Below are 17,220 nucleotides of genomic sequence, written 5' to 3'. Positions count from 1 at the left end.
AAATTTCGCTTAATGAAATTTTTAAAAAAATCGCTCAAGTTTAGCCTTATTAAAATATATACATTTTTAAATAATTTATATATAATTTATAAATTTATAAATTTTAGAATAAATCTATAAAATGTAACATATTAGTTTTAGAAAGTCCTCATAATTTTCGATACAAAAGACGATAATTTGCGATTTATAATAGTTTATATGCTGGAGAATAAATCGATTTCTTTAAGGAATTATCGAATTGTTTCTATAATTCTTAATTTATTTAACCCTTTCATCTCGGGAATGGCGCGCCTTTGTCCCACCCTCTGCTCTAAGATATATATATATATAATATGTGCATTTAAGATGTGCTGCAATATTACGTAAAAACCTTGAGTAGAGGACGAGTTATCTCGTTCCTCACGCATAGCGAATATTCCTGGAAGACGAGTTATCTCGTCCCTCGCGATGAAAGTGTTACGAGATTATTAAGAATTTATTATTAAACCATTATTAAGAATATTTAAATAAATATTAGTACAAATATTATTTATTAATAATTTTTTGATATAAATAAAAAAACATTTATTTTATGAAAATTTATTATTAAACCATTTTATAATCCATTATTATGTTCGTTAAGATCGGAAAACCTTTTTAAAAATGCCTCAAAAATAATATAAATATAATCATTTAAAGATTTAATAATAATAATAAAAATGTTATGAAACAATGTTCTGTAACTTATCTTATTATTCCCATCAAATAAGAATAAAATAACAAGTTTTAACATTTCCGTTCCTGCATCTCTTTCTATAAATAAACGCTCAGAAAACGTACAGATTTATATGGAAAAGGAAATTGCTTGGTATAAACAGATGTTCATTTCGTGCGTTCTGCATTTTGAATAACTTACTTCTTAGTCACTCTATTTATCTTTTCTCTGTAACAATATTTTGAACTTTTTTAAGCCTAAAGAAATCTGATAGATAAGCAATCTTCTAAAATATCAAAGCATTTGTTAACGGATTTGACTTAATGTTTAATACTCTGTTCTAAAAACGACGTGTTATCGCTTTATGCTCTGTTCTCATTTTTTTAATTATTTCATTGTATATAAACAGCAAGAATGGATTTAAATTTTGAAAAAAAAAATATGTATTAATTACGTGTATATCTATTACATGTTCTTCTTTCAATTTGAAATGCTGCCATGTCGAACAGGCGTTATTTTTTTCCAACCGGTACAAAAGAAAAATATTTCTAAATACATCGAGTTATTGTTTTGTAATGATGTCTCGATTGATAGTATCGATGGGATAAAAGTTTTTTTTTTTTTTCCTTCAATATGTGCCCTGAATTTTAACGGTCGCGTGACTGGGAGATATCAGTGATTGGGGTTAATTAAGTTTTGTTTTTTCCCCACTTAGCTTCGGGGTGGTGAAGGTCTCGTTAAAAGTTGTGTCAATGCTTCTGATAAAAATCTGCATCGGCGAATTTGAATATTTTGAATCTATGCTTGTTGTGTTACGTGTTTGTGGTTTCTGAATTAAAAAGCCGTTGCTATTATTAGCAAAATAATCAGAAAAAAACAAAGGTGTCGTCAGATTTCTTTATTGTAAAATGATAGCCATTTTGTGACTGTCATTTAAATAATTTTAATGAAACGTTGCCGTTTGGTTCGTTTTGCCATGCTTCATTTTGATGCAGATACTACTGATAAGTAAGGGAAATGTTCTCTTATCAATTTTTCGTATACTTGCACAACATGGTACTTAGTATTTTAATCAATTCTATGCCACGATTCTCACTTGGGATTCGATTCATATATTCAAATAGAAAATCCCTTCTTTGCTATCTTTTAACTATGGAATAGAGAAGGAGCTAGTCAATTTAGAAAAGAGTTGTGAATCACATGCGACCCACGCTGCAGCAGTGTATTAATCTTCATTCTGCTGAAAAGCATCTATTCTGCTTTTTGATTTTCTCTTTCATCAATAAAGTCCAAATCGGATATAAAATGTTGTTGCCAAGGTCATAATTGAATAATTCATAATTTGAATCAAAAAATATCTCCAAATCACAGATAAAAACTTTTCCGGTTTTTTTCACAGAACCGGAAATTTTTTCTTGTAATTTTACCATCTGACACGTCATTTTAAATGATTTAAAAAGACCTTACCAATCAGTCACTGTGTGTGTGTGTGTGTGTGTGTGTGTGTGTGTGTGTGTGTGTGTGTGTGTGTGTGTGTGTGTGTGTGTGTGTGTGTGTGTGTGTGTGTGTGTGTGTAAAACATATTTGAGCAGTTGCATGATCTAATACATGAAAATTTAAAACTTCCGATTTATTTCATCCGGGAGGCGAAATGTAGAAGAAGCGATGATGAAGATGAAACTGAAGTCCGTTTACATCGCGACACAGGCGCAGAGAGACCTAATTTTTTCCTTTCAGTGGTTTTACTATGAGATTTTGATAAGGATTTCTTAGACACTTATAATATCTTTAAAAGAATGTGATAAACATTAAAGATTTTTATCACTGCCCTAGCAAATATGAGAACCTGCTGAATTCAGCAGTTTTACAGTGAGCATGCAAAATTAATTCATTAAAAAAGTGGGAATAGGGTCTGGAAACAAGAGAACATATTGGAATGAAGTTAATATGTGTTAAATTTGATTAAGAGATCATCACGTGCGCGCACATACACTCACACACATTTATATAATATGTGCGTGTGTATATTAATTTTTAAAAATGCATTTTCATTAAAAGGGCATATTTTCAACCCTTGTAACTATTGTAAATGAAACCCTTGCTTTCCTTCCTTTTTTCTAGCCTTTTCCTGCTAAAAAAAACTTTAACCTTTCCTTGACACTTTTTCTTCTACGCCGCCGCTTTATATAGCCATCACCTACCTTCACCACTCGGCCACTGCAAGCAAAGTCATAGGTGACCATATATTTAGCATCAACCTCTAGGATTCTGGACGTAAAATTGTGTTTTTTCGCCGTGCGTGGATGGAGGTCGTAATTTGGCTCTCGCTCCACTTCCTTTTCATTGTTTATGCGCCACCTCTCTTGTGCGAAAGAACCCCTGCTACAACAGCTGTTCGCCTTGCAAATCGCTGGAAAAAAGAGGGTTCTTAGCACCTTAATTTCGTTTCTTACGAGTACAACATATGCCTTGTTTATAGCTCCGTTTCTTCTTGGCCCAGTTTTATAAGCGTGAGAATGGGAGTGTTATTGAATTGGCGATCGTTTATATATTGAGATGCTTGGCGAGGTTGGAAAGGTGATTTTTTTTTTTCTTTTCTTGTTAAAGAATGCAAACTTGTTATTGGTGATTTTATAGGCGTAAAAATAGTTTCACTATGCAAAAAGTTTCTTGGTTGATCTGATGTTACCTCGAGATTAAGAATTTATGTGATTTTTTGGGTTTTGATATGTTACGACAGTGGTTACTAATGTTTTTATTTATGCAGGCCAACTGTTATATAAAAAAATATTTTTATGTCCATCTATTAAATATTTACTTAAAAAAATACAACAAACATATATTATATGTAATGTACATATATATTTATAATTAGCTTGCCCATGTAATCAACTTAGTAAAAAGGATTAAATTTACTATTTATACAGAAAATACTTTATTGTTATTAATTTTCCACTACAATTTACGTTTCTACGGTACACAATCACGCTAACAAGAATCAAAATTATCTCCCAAAAGAATCAATATCTGGATTTTTTTTAAAAATTGATAGTTTCAACGCCAAGTGACTTTTTATATTGAAGTTGTTTTTGTTCTTACATTTCAAAACCAGCTGAAGTAGTGTCCCTAAAAATTTCTCGCACACTCTCTTATAAATGTTATCTCAGACAACGTTTTGCATGGCATTCGCTACTATAATCACGAAATATTAACCGTTGATGCCAATTTACAATTTTTACTAAATCTACCATGTGATCCTTGGTGAGTTTTTTGGCGATTAATCCTGGTATGCAGTTACAGTATCCAAATTTATCTTTCATGCGCCTTTTCCCAACAGACTGAAACAAAAATTTGATACAAAACTGTATTTATAGCCACAAAATCTCATACCAAGTATGATAAATTTAAATCCTTTGTTTTTGAGTTATCACATTTACATGTTTCTGTAAATACAGAGTAACAGACTATTAACCCCTTATTGGATTTGGTATGAAATATGATAGATGTCTGCACTATAATTGTTTATCTGACTCCCATCGTTTTGAAGTGATCGTAATAAAAGTATATTTGGAGGCCGGTTTGACAAATATCCTCTAATGGATTTTGCACAAAATTTGATAGAAATCAGTAAATTTGGTGTAAAGACCTTATTCTAAATTTCAACCAATTAGCTCAAAGAGTTTGAGTTATATTTGTCACAAACAGACAACCCTCGGGGGGGGGGCACCTCGAAATGAGAATGAGATGCTTCCGGTATGGTGGTTGGATCTCGCCATCCTGGAGGGTACACAAAAAGTTGGGGATCTGGCTCCTCCCATCGATGACGGGACGTGCTTCCTTCAGGAAGGGTTGGCCGGTGATGATCCTTAGGACTCAATCACATTCCGTCAGTGTTGCTATTGCGGCGGTCCGGTCATTCAGTATTATTTATCCGTGTGCTTTCGGGCGGGTCGGAGAGTCAGTGATGTGACTTGTCACAAACAGACGGGCATTTTTCAAAAATATGCTCATGGAGGTTTGAAACTATACGAATTTACTATATTTTTTCTATTCTAAGCATATGAAAAAGTAAAACATTGAGTTAGCATGTTTATATTGATAAATGGTTGAGAATTCTATTAAATATCTTTGTGCAAGTTTGACAGTTGCTTCAATATCGTTGTCGAAGTTACATACTGTCCAAGACCAATAGTGTTATTCTAAAAAATGATTTGTAGTCTAATAATTTAATGATTTGTATTCTAATAATTGTTCTTCTTATTTGAAGGTTTATATACTTTTTTTATATAATTACCTTCAAAGAGATTTTTGCTTCATTGTTTTTCATCTCCATTTTTCAAAAAGTAAAACCTAAACTACATGCAAAAAGGTCATTCCGCTGCCTAGTTATACACTACCTGCGACCCACAGTTGGAAAACCGCTGCGTTAAGAGGTAAAGAGAGAATTGATTAGTGTTGATTATGATTTAGTTGAATGAATTCAAAAGCATGTCATTCTCTTTGATACGCAGTTAAATGAGAGAGCCATTATTTCAGACAGAATTAATTATCTTTGAGTTCATGATTACTTTGCATATAGTAATGGTATTAAAATATCAATTTATTCGAACTTAGCAATATTTCTAAAAAAGTCTTATCTAATATATTACTTGGTCTTAAAAGATTCCCCTTAGAAATAGAAGGTACGATATTCAAGTTAATAATGATAATACAAAATAAATTTTATAAAAGCATTTTTAAAGCTCTCTGTGATGTAAAATGTATAATTTTTATTTTGGGAATTTTTGTCTACTTTTTAATCTTTGAATGAAAGTTCATATTCTAAATGTTATAAGAAATTGTAATCAGTTTTTTGTTTGGTAAATATTTTTAGGAAAAACAATAATTTTTACTTATTTGGAAGCAAAATTCAAATAAATGAATCGGATAATAATCAAATCGTCTGACGTCTAATCAGATAATAATAATAATCAATCGACGACAATCGTTCTATTGTCGTCGAAAATACACAAGTGTGCAAAATTTCAAAATTTTAAAACACATGGAAGTAAGTGAAAAATCGATTTTAAAATTCCATTTGAACAATCATGAAAAATTGTTGAAAAGCATATTATCAAACAAAAGCTGAAACTGGGCACACATATAGTTTGTATCATTAAAACTGAAAAAAAATGAAACCTTTGATAACAAAAGTTATTGGATAATTTCAACATCAAAGTATATTCTCTGATAAAATTAATTGAAGCGTTAAGTTTCAAATTCATTTTCTGCACTATTGACATACATTAGGTGAAAGTAACTGATTGAACTGAAAGTAACTGAACTAAGGAATTTTCAAAGCTTTCCCAGAAATCCATGTTCGTTGTACAAGATAAAAAAAAACATCTCAATACAACAAAATCCAGAACTGCGCATGTTTGATCAGTGTTGTAGCGATGAGATTTGAGGGGGTGGGAGCAGTTATAGGACGGATCATAATGAAATAGTACTGCATTTTACATTTTATAAAGCCAAATATGGCTAAAAATGAATATCTCTTCAATGCATTTTATGCTTGCTACACTACTGCCTCTAATTTTGTATCGAATAATATATTTTTCACAAAGATAGAAATATTAAAATGTTTTGACAATGCTCTTTTGTTAAAATTGGCTGCTAAAGTGAATGGAAAGGATACAAAAATTGATATGTACAGAATTATATAATTCTCGATTGTTTTCTATATCGTGAATCAGACTTCAAATGTAGAAAATTATCCATTGTTTTCCTGGACATTTGCTAAGTCATCGAAATAAATTAGAAATTGCCATAAATAGGATTAAAATCTAATGATATCTCAATTTCATCAGTGAAAATTACTTCGAAAGCTATTTTACATTATCTTGTGAAAAATCTGAACCCTTTATTAACTTACATGACTATATCATTTTTATTGTGCTCAAAATCTATCAAAATTATTTTTTTTACTTTTCTGAAAACTTAACTGTTGAGTAACGTAGTATCTTGAAACATATATTACTTCATTCATTTTTTAATGCTATATTTTCCCCATGAAGCTAGATATATTAATTGCAACCTGCACATTTGTGTTGATATTTGCATAAAAATTTTACTTCAAACTTTCAGCATTTCTTGAATTTCCCCCTCAAAAAAAGGGAGAAATATATTTATCATTTTTATATTAAAAAATTCTATAGAGGAAACTTTCGGAAAAATAATTCCAATATTTTTCCTTAAAAAGTAAATGTAAGAATATAGAAGCTCAACAGTGATATTGTTAGAACAATTTCATTAGTGCTGCCATCTGGGGAACAAAATTATAACTACTGCCCTGATGAAATTATCTAATTTATTAACCCCGGAAATTATTTAATGAAATTTTTGCTTTTTTCTGTTGTACATTTAAAGTTGTTGCGTCTATTTAATTCTGTATTAATTTTTAAATAGTTTGAAATTAAATTTATTTTTAAATTTAGAAACATTTTCTTGTGTGAAATTGTAAATATTTTTTTTGTATCTGAGTAAGCATATCGGTATTTTCTTTTTAAAAGATCGACAATTAATGTTGATTTTATTCTGTGAATGAGTCTGTACTATAATTCTAGATATTTCAAAGGAGTAATAAGATTATATGCTTTGATTTCGTTTACTGGTAATAGATGGCGCCACTAGGAAATATTTTTCCTTGATTACCTTAGTAACTAACTTAAGATGCTTTATTTAGGATTGTCATGTCACAAGCACTATATATGAAGTGCATTGTAATTAATTCAAAATCGAAAATAATAATATTTTTATAAATTGAGTTTTCGAAGCAATTTTTTTTTTCTTTTATTAAATTCATCTGAACATAAATTCTAAAAATAACAATCCTCATTTTCAAGCGAAATTCACCAGAGCATTGCAAAATAAATGAAATGTCATCGGTAACTTCATTCGTATATGACTGATTATTTTGCTCTGAAGTATGAAATTGCTGCTAAAGTGATTTTTAATTATAATAGCAGAAAGGCATACTTTGTTGTATAACGTTGATTGCCTGAATCATCGAACAATACAATTCGTATGAAAAATTGAATAGATTTATTTATAAGCAGAATATTCCGAAAATGTTTCTGTAAATTTAATTCTTAGTTCTTAAGTTTATCATGTATACTCACGTATTTATTGTTAATTTTTGACTTATCAAAATTAGTATTTATAAAAAGAATTTTTCTAATTTATTAATAAACAAATATAATTTGTAATAACAATAATAACTGCTCTCATGTGCTTTTAAATTGCAGAATAATGAAATATATTAATCAGATAACATTATTTATAGTTACAGCTAAATATGTTGTTGATCATCTTGTTTGAATATTAGAGAATATTTCCATACATGCGATACTATATTTTCAGTATTGCATTGTATCATTTTGCATATCACGTTGGTGAGATATGAAGGTTTTTTTAGTAGCCTTGATTTTTCTTTTTGTTCACTGAATTACATCATCAATTTTGAACCTCTTATCTGAAATATCCTAAGATAACGCTTTAGGCTTGATTTGTTTGTTTGTCTTGAGTTAACCCGGCTTGCTAACCTGAGAGAATGCATTTTTCCTTTAGGATTTTTATATCACGCAATTTACAAACAGAATGCCAGTGGGACAAAAAGAAGAAAACATTTTTGAAAAGTGAAAGCAGGAATTCTGAATTGGAATTAATTTCCAAAAGATTTTTTGAATAATAATTAAAAGAAAACACAACACGGACAATAAATTTGCAGAAAAGAATGTGTTTGCAAATTCTGGTAGTGCAATAAGTGGATTTTTTTTTAATCATTTCTATAAAATTTAGACCATTGTTACAAACAGTATTTAAAATTTTAGAGCAAGAAGTGGCATTTCAAATTATTTAAGATTAGTATTTTGCAAATAGAAGGGGGGGGGATTATGTCGAAATAAATTGATATCATGATTGATATGATATAAAAATAGTTTTTGTTCGATAGCATGTTTCGAAGTTTAGGAAATAAAGTTAACATGGTAGGTTAATTTTAAATTTAAAAATCTAATTAAAATTTTGAAAGACCTTTCTCGTTGAATATCTACTATACAAGAATTACAAAGCAAATTTGGTAATTTTAAATGCAATAATCTGCGCTTGCATTCTATTCGTACCGCATCATTTTTCAATCTGCATGAACGATTTTTTTACTACGCCACATACAGAAAATATACCAACTTAAATGTATTAGTCTGTTACATTCACTTCGCTATGCAAAATATGAAAATGGCCAATCAAATTAAGAATTCCAATGAAAGTGACGATCACTTTACTCCTTGACCTTCTCCATTCCTTTTAATACCAAGGTTCCTCTCTGAATACCTTTAGTCATAGTTTCTAACATGATCTTAAGGCGCTTAGTCATAACATGGGCGTGGTGACCATCTCTCTGGCCTAAACAGTTGATCTTTCAGCTAGGCTGCCTATCGATTGAATGTTGCACTGATGCTCCTTTCTTCCCATTTAGGGCGTTGTCACAAAAAAAGATGCTGGCATTGTTAGTGGCCTCTTCCTTTGGGAGTTCATGTTGGAAAGCATATCCTTAATAAATCGGGGCGATTAGCCTTAGGTAATCTATGGCAGACATAAATATATGTCTCCGAGGATTGATTCATGTTTGAAAATCAGGATTTACAAAGCTTTAGGATTGTGGTTGAATTCATTTATTATTAGGAGTATTCTCAATGGGATTATCTAACTGAAGATTGATAGTATTTAGTAACCATTCTAATTATGAATGGTTAGAGGATAGCTAAAATTTTAATTGAGTATTCGCGTGCAAACACAGTTTTATTTTCACGTGACATCATTTGGTCCTTACGTCCTAGATTGTGATCTTCAAACTATTTAGATTGAACAAAGATCGCAGATTTAGGATAGTCGATATTCCAGTTTATTTAAAGGTTTTTGATCTTTGCAAGTGGTATTTAAGTGAAGAAATAATTTCGTTTCTTTTGATCACTGGATGTACTAATCTGTATTTATCTTGCGCTGTATACCTGTAGTAATAATGTTAATAATCATTGTTATTATAATATTTTGAGAATTATGATACTGTATATTTAGATAGAACAAAGACAGCAAATTTGGGATAATGATCGAATTTAAAGGTTCTTGATCTTTGAGTAAAAAAAATTAACATTAATTTCTTTTCATCACCAAACATATTAATATATATTTGCCTTTTCCTGCGTGCCTGCAATAATGAAATGAACAATTATCCTTATTTTATTGCTTGAGAACTATGCAATTGTGATATAATCTTAATCGCTGTGCTAATCTTTCTGATTTTCGAAATGGAAAATAAGCTCTAAAGTATTAATAATTCATAATGTTAAAGCATAATGCACTGGGATCAAGGATTTCATTAGTCATCGAACTCAAATTCGCTGTCTCGAATTCTCGACAAAATAGAATTACTTTTAGAACTTATAGAATTAATGTGTTTAGAAATATAATATGGAACACATGCTGTAATTGAAGTAATTACGTGGCTTAACAGGAGGAACTTTAAAAATTTTTAAACTTCTATTTATTTGACCACAGGGAGCATAGTTTACGTACAATGAATAGGCGGTCAGAAATACGTCAGTCTACATCGTGAGAGAAGAACAGAAGAGCTAAAGAGACCGAATTTTTCTCTTCAGTGATTTTACAAGATTTTGATAGAAACTTCTTTGACACGCGTCGGTTTGGGCTAGGGAAATTTAGGTATCTTTAAAGGCATGTGGTAAGCATTAAGGATTTTTATCCCTTCACTCAGAGCGTGTGAAAATGCTGAGACTTGCAGTTTTATAGAGCGCTTGTAGAATGAATTAAATAAGTAAGAAAGTGGAATTGGATCAGGAAATTAGAGAACATTTTAGAATGAAGCTTATATGGTCTAAATTAAGATAAAAATAAGAAAAATATTTTAAGATTAAATTAGATTAAGAGATGTCATTACGTATATATATATAATACATTTCTGTGAAAATGTATGTTTTTTGCCGCCAATTTAAACTATTTATTTGTCCTGTGCGTGCATTTCAGCGTAATTCCTTTCAATCGAACGAAAATAGAAAGACACGTAATAAATATAAAAATGCTCTGACATGTGTATGAAACGTTGGTGTTTTGAATCATTTTTTTTTTTTTCCTTATTACTTATTTGTAATTTTAAATCGGAAGCTAGAAATTTACATAAATTTGTCTTCTGGCGAAGAAATTTACACTTCCAATCAACGGAGCTGAAACAAGGGTTGAATTGCTACGTTTATCTTGAAAGCTTGTCATCCGTTATTTTATTCTGTTTTTACAAAATCGCATTTAAACTATTAATTATAGTAATTAAAAAGAGTTTTCACTTTGTGCTATAGTTAAAAATTGTTGTTGTTTTGCATACATTTTTTCAACAAAAATTGTAAAATATTCTTGTCATTCGAAAATGAGTGTTCTAGTTTTCTCTTATCTCAAGGTCACATTTTTGTCCCCTTTCGGTATTAATTTAATCACCAAAGTCGTCCTCTGAAAGCACTTAGCAGTTTAAAGTTGTTATGTGTCTTATCATAGCAATTTATCTTTTTGCGCTTTTAATTTTTTTAGACATGTGCAAATCGTTTTCGCTTTAATTTTGATTATTTTGTTAAAGACGGGCTCTTTCCAGTTAAGACTTTTTCGCTTTACTACAGTATTGAGAATATTTTATTTAATCTTTTAATATATGTAAAAGTAAAATATTCTATTATTTATTTCGTGCAAATTTTTTATTCCATAAACTATGCATCAATAAAATAAATAAAATTTGAATTTTATCGCAGCAGGAAAATTGTGCAACGAAATTGTCAAAATTTAAGAATCAAATTGGACGGCAATTATAAATTATCATTATTAAAATAATTTTTTTCTAATTTTAAAGCCATGTAAAAATTATTTTTGTGCGGTAATGTTTTCGAATGCTTTTGCAGGGAAATGCTAAATCTCGATTATTTTTTAATAAATTAAAATTTCAAAAAAAAAAAGCTACTCTAAGTGCGCATTACCACCTGACAAAATATGCGTATATCGAATTTAATAGCTCTAAATAAAATAGTCTGCCCAATTCACACGCATACAATCTCCTTTATTAGCAGTAAAGATTTGAATCATTCAAACGCTCAAAAAGTCGATTTAGTCACAATTATATAACTAAAATTGATATTCGAATTCTTTAATGGGATTTACATTCATCATTTCTAATGAATTTTGTATTTGAATTTAATGGATTTACCCTTGAATATTTCTAACTTCAGTTGTTTCAAAATCATTCTCTAACTCTGAGAATAAGTACTTCAAATGTAATTCCACGCAGCTGTTGCTTCAGGGCATTTAATCGTTTGGCAAACGATAGACAAAAGGAAACTGGTATCGGAAAATTCCGACTTCGTTTATTGGAGTGGATCTCAGCAGCTGCCTTATTTTTGAAGTGATGTCATTCAGTGTTTGAAAGCACATTTGAAGGGGGCAAATTTTTTCGGTTTGTTAGGAAAGATGCAAGAGTCACAAAGTTGGGAAATGAATTTTTATTGATTTCGCTTGTTAACGGGTTTTGAGAGGAAATGGTGGATTTCTGCCGTTCTTAAAGTGTTCTAGGAGTGGCTCTTGAAATTGGAAGATTTTTTTTTTTTTCGATGGATGGAGAAAATTATTGCTTCTCTAAGCTTTTCTTCGTAATAGTGGATATTTCTCTCAACTGGCTTGCGTAGAATTTTGGATCTAACCTGCTGTTTATCGATTTGTTTATCTTTTAGGTTCTTCAGAATATTCTTTATTTGTAATAATTATTTTCATTTTTTAAAAATATTTTTCTGCCACTTCTATATTTTGGAATACTTCTATATTTTTGTATTTATTTGGAAAACTTCTATATTTTGTCATTTCTATATTTTTGTGACTTTATTCTGTAATTTAAATTTAATTCTGTGGGGAAAAAATCTGGAAATTGGAAAATATAAATCTTGTGATTTCTGTGATTAAATTCTTATGTTTTCTTTACTTTGCCTTGATATTATATGCATATAATTAAAATATTTGAGATAATTGAGTTTTGTAGGACTCCAAAAATCCTTTTTATTTCTATATTTTTTATATTTTATGTATATTTATTATTAGTAATATATAAATGTTTAATGGTTCGTCTTGAATATTTTCTCTGTTATGTCCGTGACTAATAATTTTATCTTATTTGAAACTAACAATTTTTTGGCGTAATACATTTCGCCAAGATGCCAAACACTATTGATACGCCAACATATCATTTATCAGATTTGTTGCTGGTGGATCGTGAGTGGATAACTAAAAAATTATTGTCTCATATTTCTTATTTTTGATTTCAAGTCATCGATAAGTATTCAGATTATTTAATAAGATTTATCTTTTTTAATGGTCTGAATATTTATTTACTGAATATTATGCATAGGTGAATTCTTTTGTACCATTTTGAGAGAATATTATATATTTTGTTACCCTTGACCAGGATGTTCAGTATTCATTGTAACCAAAATACTGAGTAATATTAACAGTAATACTGAAGTAACTATTTTGAAGCTAACACAAATGCGTGCCGAGAACTTTCCTTCGATTTCACTTAATTTTTTTGTAATATATTGTAACTTCACGATGTCGTTAAACAAATGAGAAAAAATGAACTTTAACGCCAAGAGTAGAGTATCAGTTGGATTATCACTTATTACAGCACCATCTGTCTCAAATTTTATTGGTTTTATTGACTGAATGATCTACTGAAGAACATTTTGCCTAGGCACATAAGGTAAGCTAATGCCAGGTAGAAGCATATCTTCTAGGCGGCATACAGTTATAAATTGGTTCTCCTTCTCTCCGAAAAGTTAAGAGTTAGCTTTATATATAATATAAACTTAATTTTGTAAGCAAAGGCCGAAGAGAGAGAAGACACTTTTGAATTTTAAGCTTAGCTTTTATTCCATGACGGGAGGCATAATTTATGTGCAAGCAGCAGCAACGAGGCACACCAACACAGAGCGTCACAAGAGGAAAAGCTGATGAAATATTTATCCCCATGATTATATACCGTGAGATTTTGACAGGGATTTTTTTACACGTATCGATTTAGGTAAGGGAATTATAGGGAACTTTTAAAAGAATGTGTTATATCGACAAATTTTTATCCCTTCACTCGGAATGTGGGAACCTATCGATGTCAGCATTTTTACAGAGCTTCTATTGCATTAATTAAATAAAAAAGGTGGAATTGAATCAGGAAATAGGAGAACATTTTAGAATGAAGTTAATATGAGCTAAATTAAGATAAAAATTTAGGAAATTAATTAGGATTAAATTCAATTTTAAAATATAATTACATATAAAGCTAAATTGTCACTTATGGTCCTGTGCGTCATTGCCATTTGTTAGAAATTTGAAAACTCAAAAATTACAAGTAGCATACGTCAAATGCTACTCTACTGCGATTCTGTGCGTTACTACTCCATGTTAGTACTTTCGATGCATGGGATATTACAAACATAATGCGTCAATGCTATATCTAAATACATTCATTAGCTTGTGCGTCAAAATACTGGAGTTGGGAAAACACATTGAATTGCACAGAAAGATAAAGACATTAATTTATTTGCTTGAAAATTGTCCCATTTTAAATTGCGATTAATCAACTCATTTATCCGTATCCTGTATGGAGAGGCATTATTTTCTGTGCGTCATAACATTGCTCTTATTTTACATCCAACTCGAATTAAACCCAAAGAACACGTCCAGAACAATATATTTTGAGGAAGTCGCTTAACTGCGTTTGATTCCTGCTAAATCCTTAAGTGTTCTCTTCCCTTCTAATTCAGTTCGCTTAACGATCGAAACTTTCATCAAGGAATATCGCTTCAAAACCCATCAACAATCCGAGACTACGAAATGAGCAATTTAACTCTTTTGCGTCATTTCCAATTCTTTCATTGTTTCTAACTCTATGGCTGGCAAATCACAAGACAGCCTGATTGGACTTTCATGATCTTCTGGGTTAAGTCATTTGCGTTAATGGAGCAGCCTGGAACCTAAAAGTTATCACTGGTTTTACCCAGGGACTAATGGATGGCAGATCGGGTTGCAGAATCGGCTAAGTGCACTTCAGTACAATAAAATAAGCTTTTTGGCGCTTCTTTATTCTTTTCGTGTTGTCGTTTGACCCTAAAAGGTTCCATCATATTTTTATTCTTATGGATTGTTCTATTTGGAAAGGAAGGGATAAGGGCGCACGTTTGGGGCAATAAATTTCTCTTTTCTGGAGCTGCTTTTTTCAGACGCCAGACTTCGATGAATCCGCCTTTTTCTGTAACGCCCCAAAGCGGAAGCGTTTGGTTACTATCAAAAGAATATTCTTCTGTGTTTTCATACTTATTAGTTGTTAACCCATTAACCCACTTGGTTTCCTAAAAAAATTACCATTTTGGTGTGGATGGTGTTTGAAATTTGGCATTTTATGATTGGTCATTTATTGACATATCGCGTGCTGTCAGCTTTAAATAGATCATATAAATATTTTTCAAATGCGTTCTTGACAGATAGTGCTACTTTTTCCTATATTTTATTTTGGTAGTCAAATAATGATACATAGGTTGTCCCTCACTTATTTCTAATGTCAAATTTTTAACGTTTTAGTTTTTGCAAAATAATTACTAAATTTATCAGCTATGTTTAAAATTATTAAACTTATATAATTGCCGAATGGAATTTGAGAATGATTTTTGATCAGTAAATTCTACAAAATCCTCAGCAAACAGGCTTGGATTATTACAAATAAAGAAAGCAATTACCTAGAGGTCCCATAGCTTTATGGGCCCCCAATTTTAAAAGTTATTTAATTGTGTGCTTTCATTAAATTGTAAAGGGTATGTGTGCAACGAGCATTTCCATCTTCATAGCCATGTCACATTGTGATAAACGACACTATAATGCATTTTATATGGGTGCCTCATATTATGGTCTGTAGGAAAATACTTTTTAAGTGTGATTTTTACACATCTAAAAAAATATGTGAGCGCCGCATCGCACATAAGTGAACGACACTAAGATAAGTTAAAAACTAAAACAATTTAACCAAATTATAACGTCCGCCACACAATGCATTTGATATCAGATTAATCAATTTTTTTAAAAAACCTTGTCGTGGCCTTTTGAGAAAAATCTCTCATTTGATTGTGACAAAATCTGTTAAATTATTTTGAATACTAATATATTATTATACAAAATTACCAAATTAATATTAATACTAATATTAATTTTGGTAATAATTATTAATTGGTACCAGTAACATTCCTATTTAATACTGAACGATGTATATTATGTAATAATTTTACTTCTAGTAAAATGTAGTGCTTTATAATCTTAAAAAATGCTTTGTTCTATTATTAATCATTAAGATTGTATTAAGAAAAGTTTTGTATCTCACGCTCTCTCTATCTCTTTATCTTTTTAATTACTTTTGAAGCTTAATTGTATACTTTTTTAAGCAATATATTGAAACTAACCTTCCTGAAAGTGGTATGCAATTAAGCATTTTGCGATTTCAGTTTGCCAATATTTGCTGTTTAAGCTTATTTGTATACGGGTTTTGAAAGTTTGAAGAAGGAAAAGATCTCTAAAATATTTAATCCGGCCCTTTCTGCATAGTTTAATTCGTTCTGAGAATTAAGGCATTATTAATGACATTATTACTGAGGATCTGAGGCATTGTTAATTTTTCAATAATAAAAGATTTATACTCTCTGTAATTTTTTGAATTTTTCTTCTGAATATCTCTATAAACTATAAAATACAATTTTTATATTAATAAGAGACAATAAAATCGAATCGAATAAATATAAATATAATTTAAGTACAGATTTAAATTTCACTTGAAATTACCTTTTTAATTTTTAAGAAATTAAATCTGAGATAATTTAAATAAGCATCATCTGTATTTTAACGTGCCGGAACAAAATGAAATATTAAAATACTAAAACAATGTTTTAAAATAAATAAATAAATAAATAAAAACATATCTGAAATTTTGATATACTTTTAAAAACACAGCTTTTCAGAGCTATTTTAAACTTTATTAATGTTTGTAGTCACCTGTTGGGCAATCTTTTTTATCAGTTTTATTTTTGTTTACAAAAAAATGTTAACCCTATTTTACAAATTCTATAAAATAGTTTTTTCAAGTTTTGGGAGTGAGAAATGATTCTAATTTTATTACTTTTGCATTAATCACTATTTTATTTGTAACCTTTTGATCTTTGGTTCTTTTAATAACGCCATCTATCTTCTCCCATCAGTAATAAATTGAGTCATTAAAAATGAGGTGAAAACAGTATGACATGTTAGCAAAATTACCTTCAAAATAATAGCAAACTAACTCCAAGGAGGGAAAGAGTTTAATGGTGCAGTATTTTTATCGGGGTGATTAGGGAATTTTTCAATATTTCTCAGTGTAA

General features: G+C 30.0%; 1 protein-coding gene across 6 annotated transcripts in view; it reads left to right on the top strand.

Annotated features, from left to right (window-relative positions):
- The window catches only part of LOC129968508 (IQ motif and SEC7 domain-containing protein 1-like), a 671,655-nt gene that overhangs the window by 567,923 nt on the left and 86,512 nt on the right, over positions 1 to 17,220 (top strand). The window lies entirely within an intron of this gene.

This window comes from Argiope bruennichi, chromosome 5 (genome assembly GCF_947563725.1).
Source record: "Argiope bruennichi chromosome 5, qqArgBrue1.1, whole genome shotgun sequence".
In the NCBI taxonomy this organism is placed as follows: domain Eukaryota; kingdom Metazoa; phylum Arthropoda; class Arachnida; order Araneae; family Araneidae; genus Argiope; species Argiope bruennichi.
This window is presented reverse-complemented; position numbering and strand designations above follow the sequence as displayed.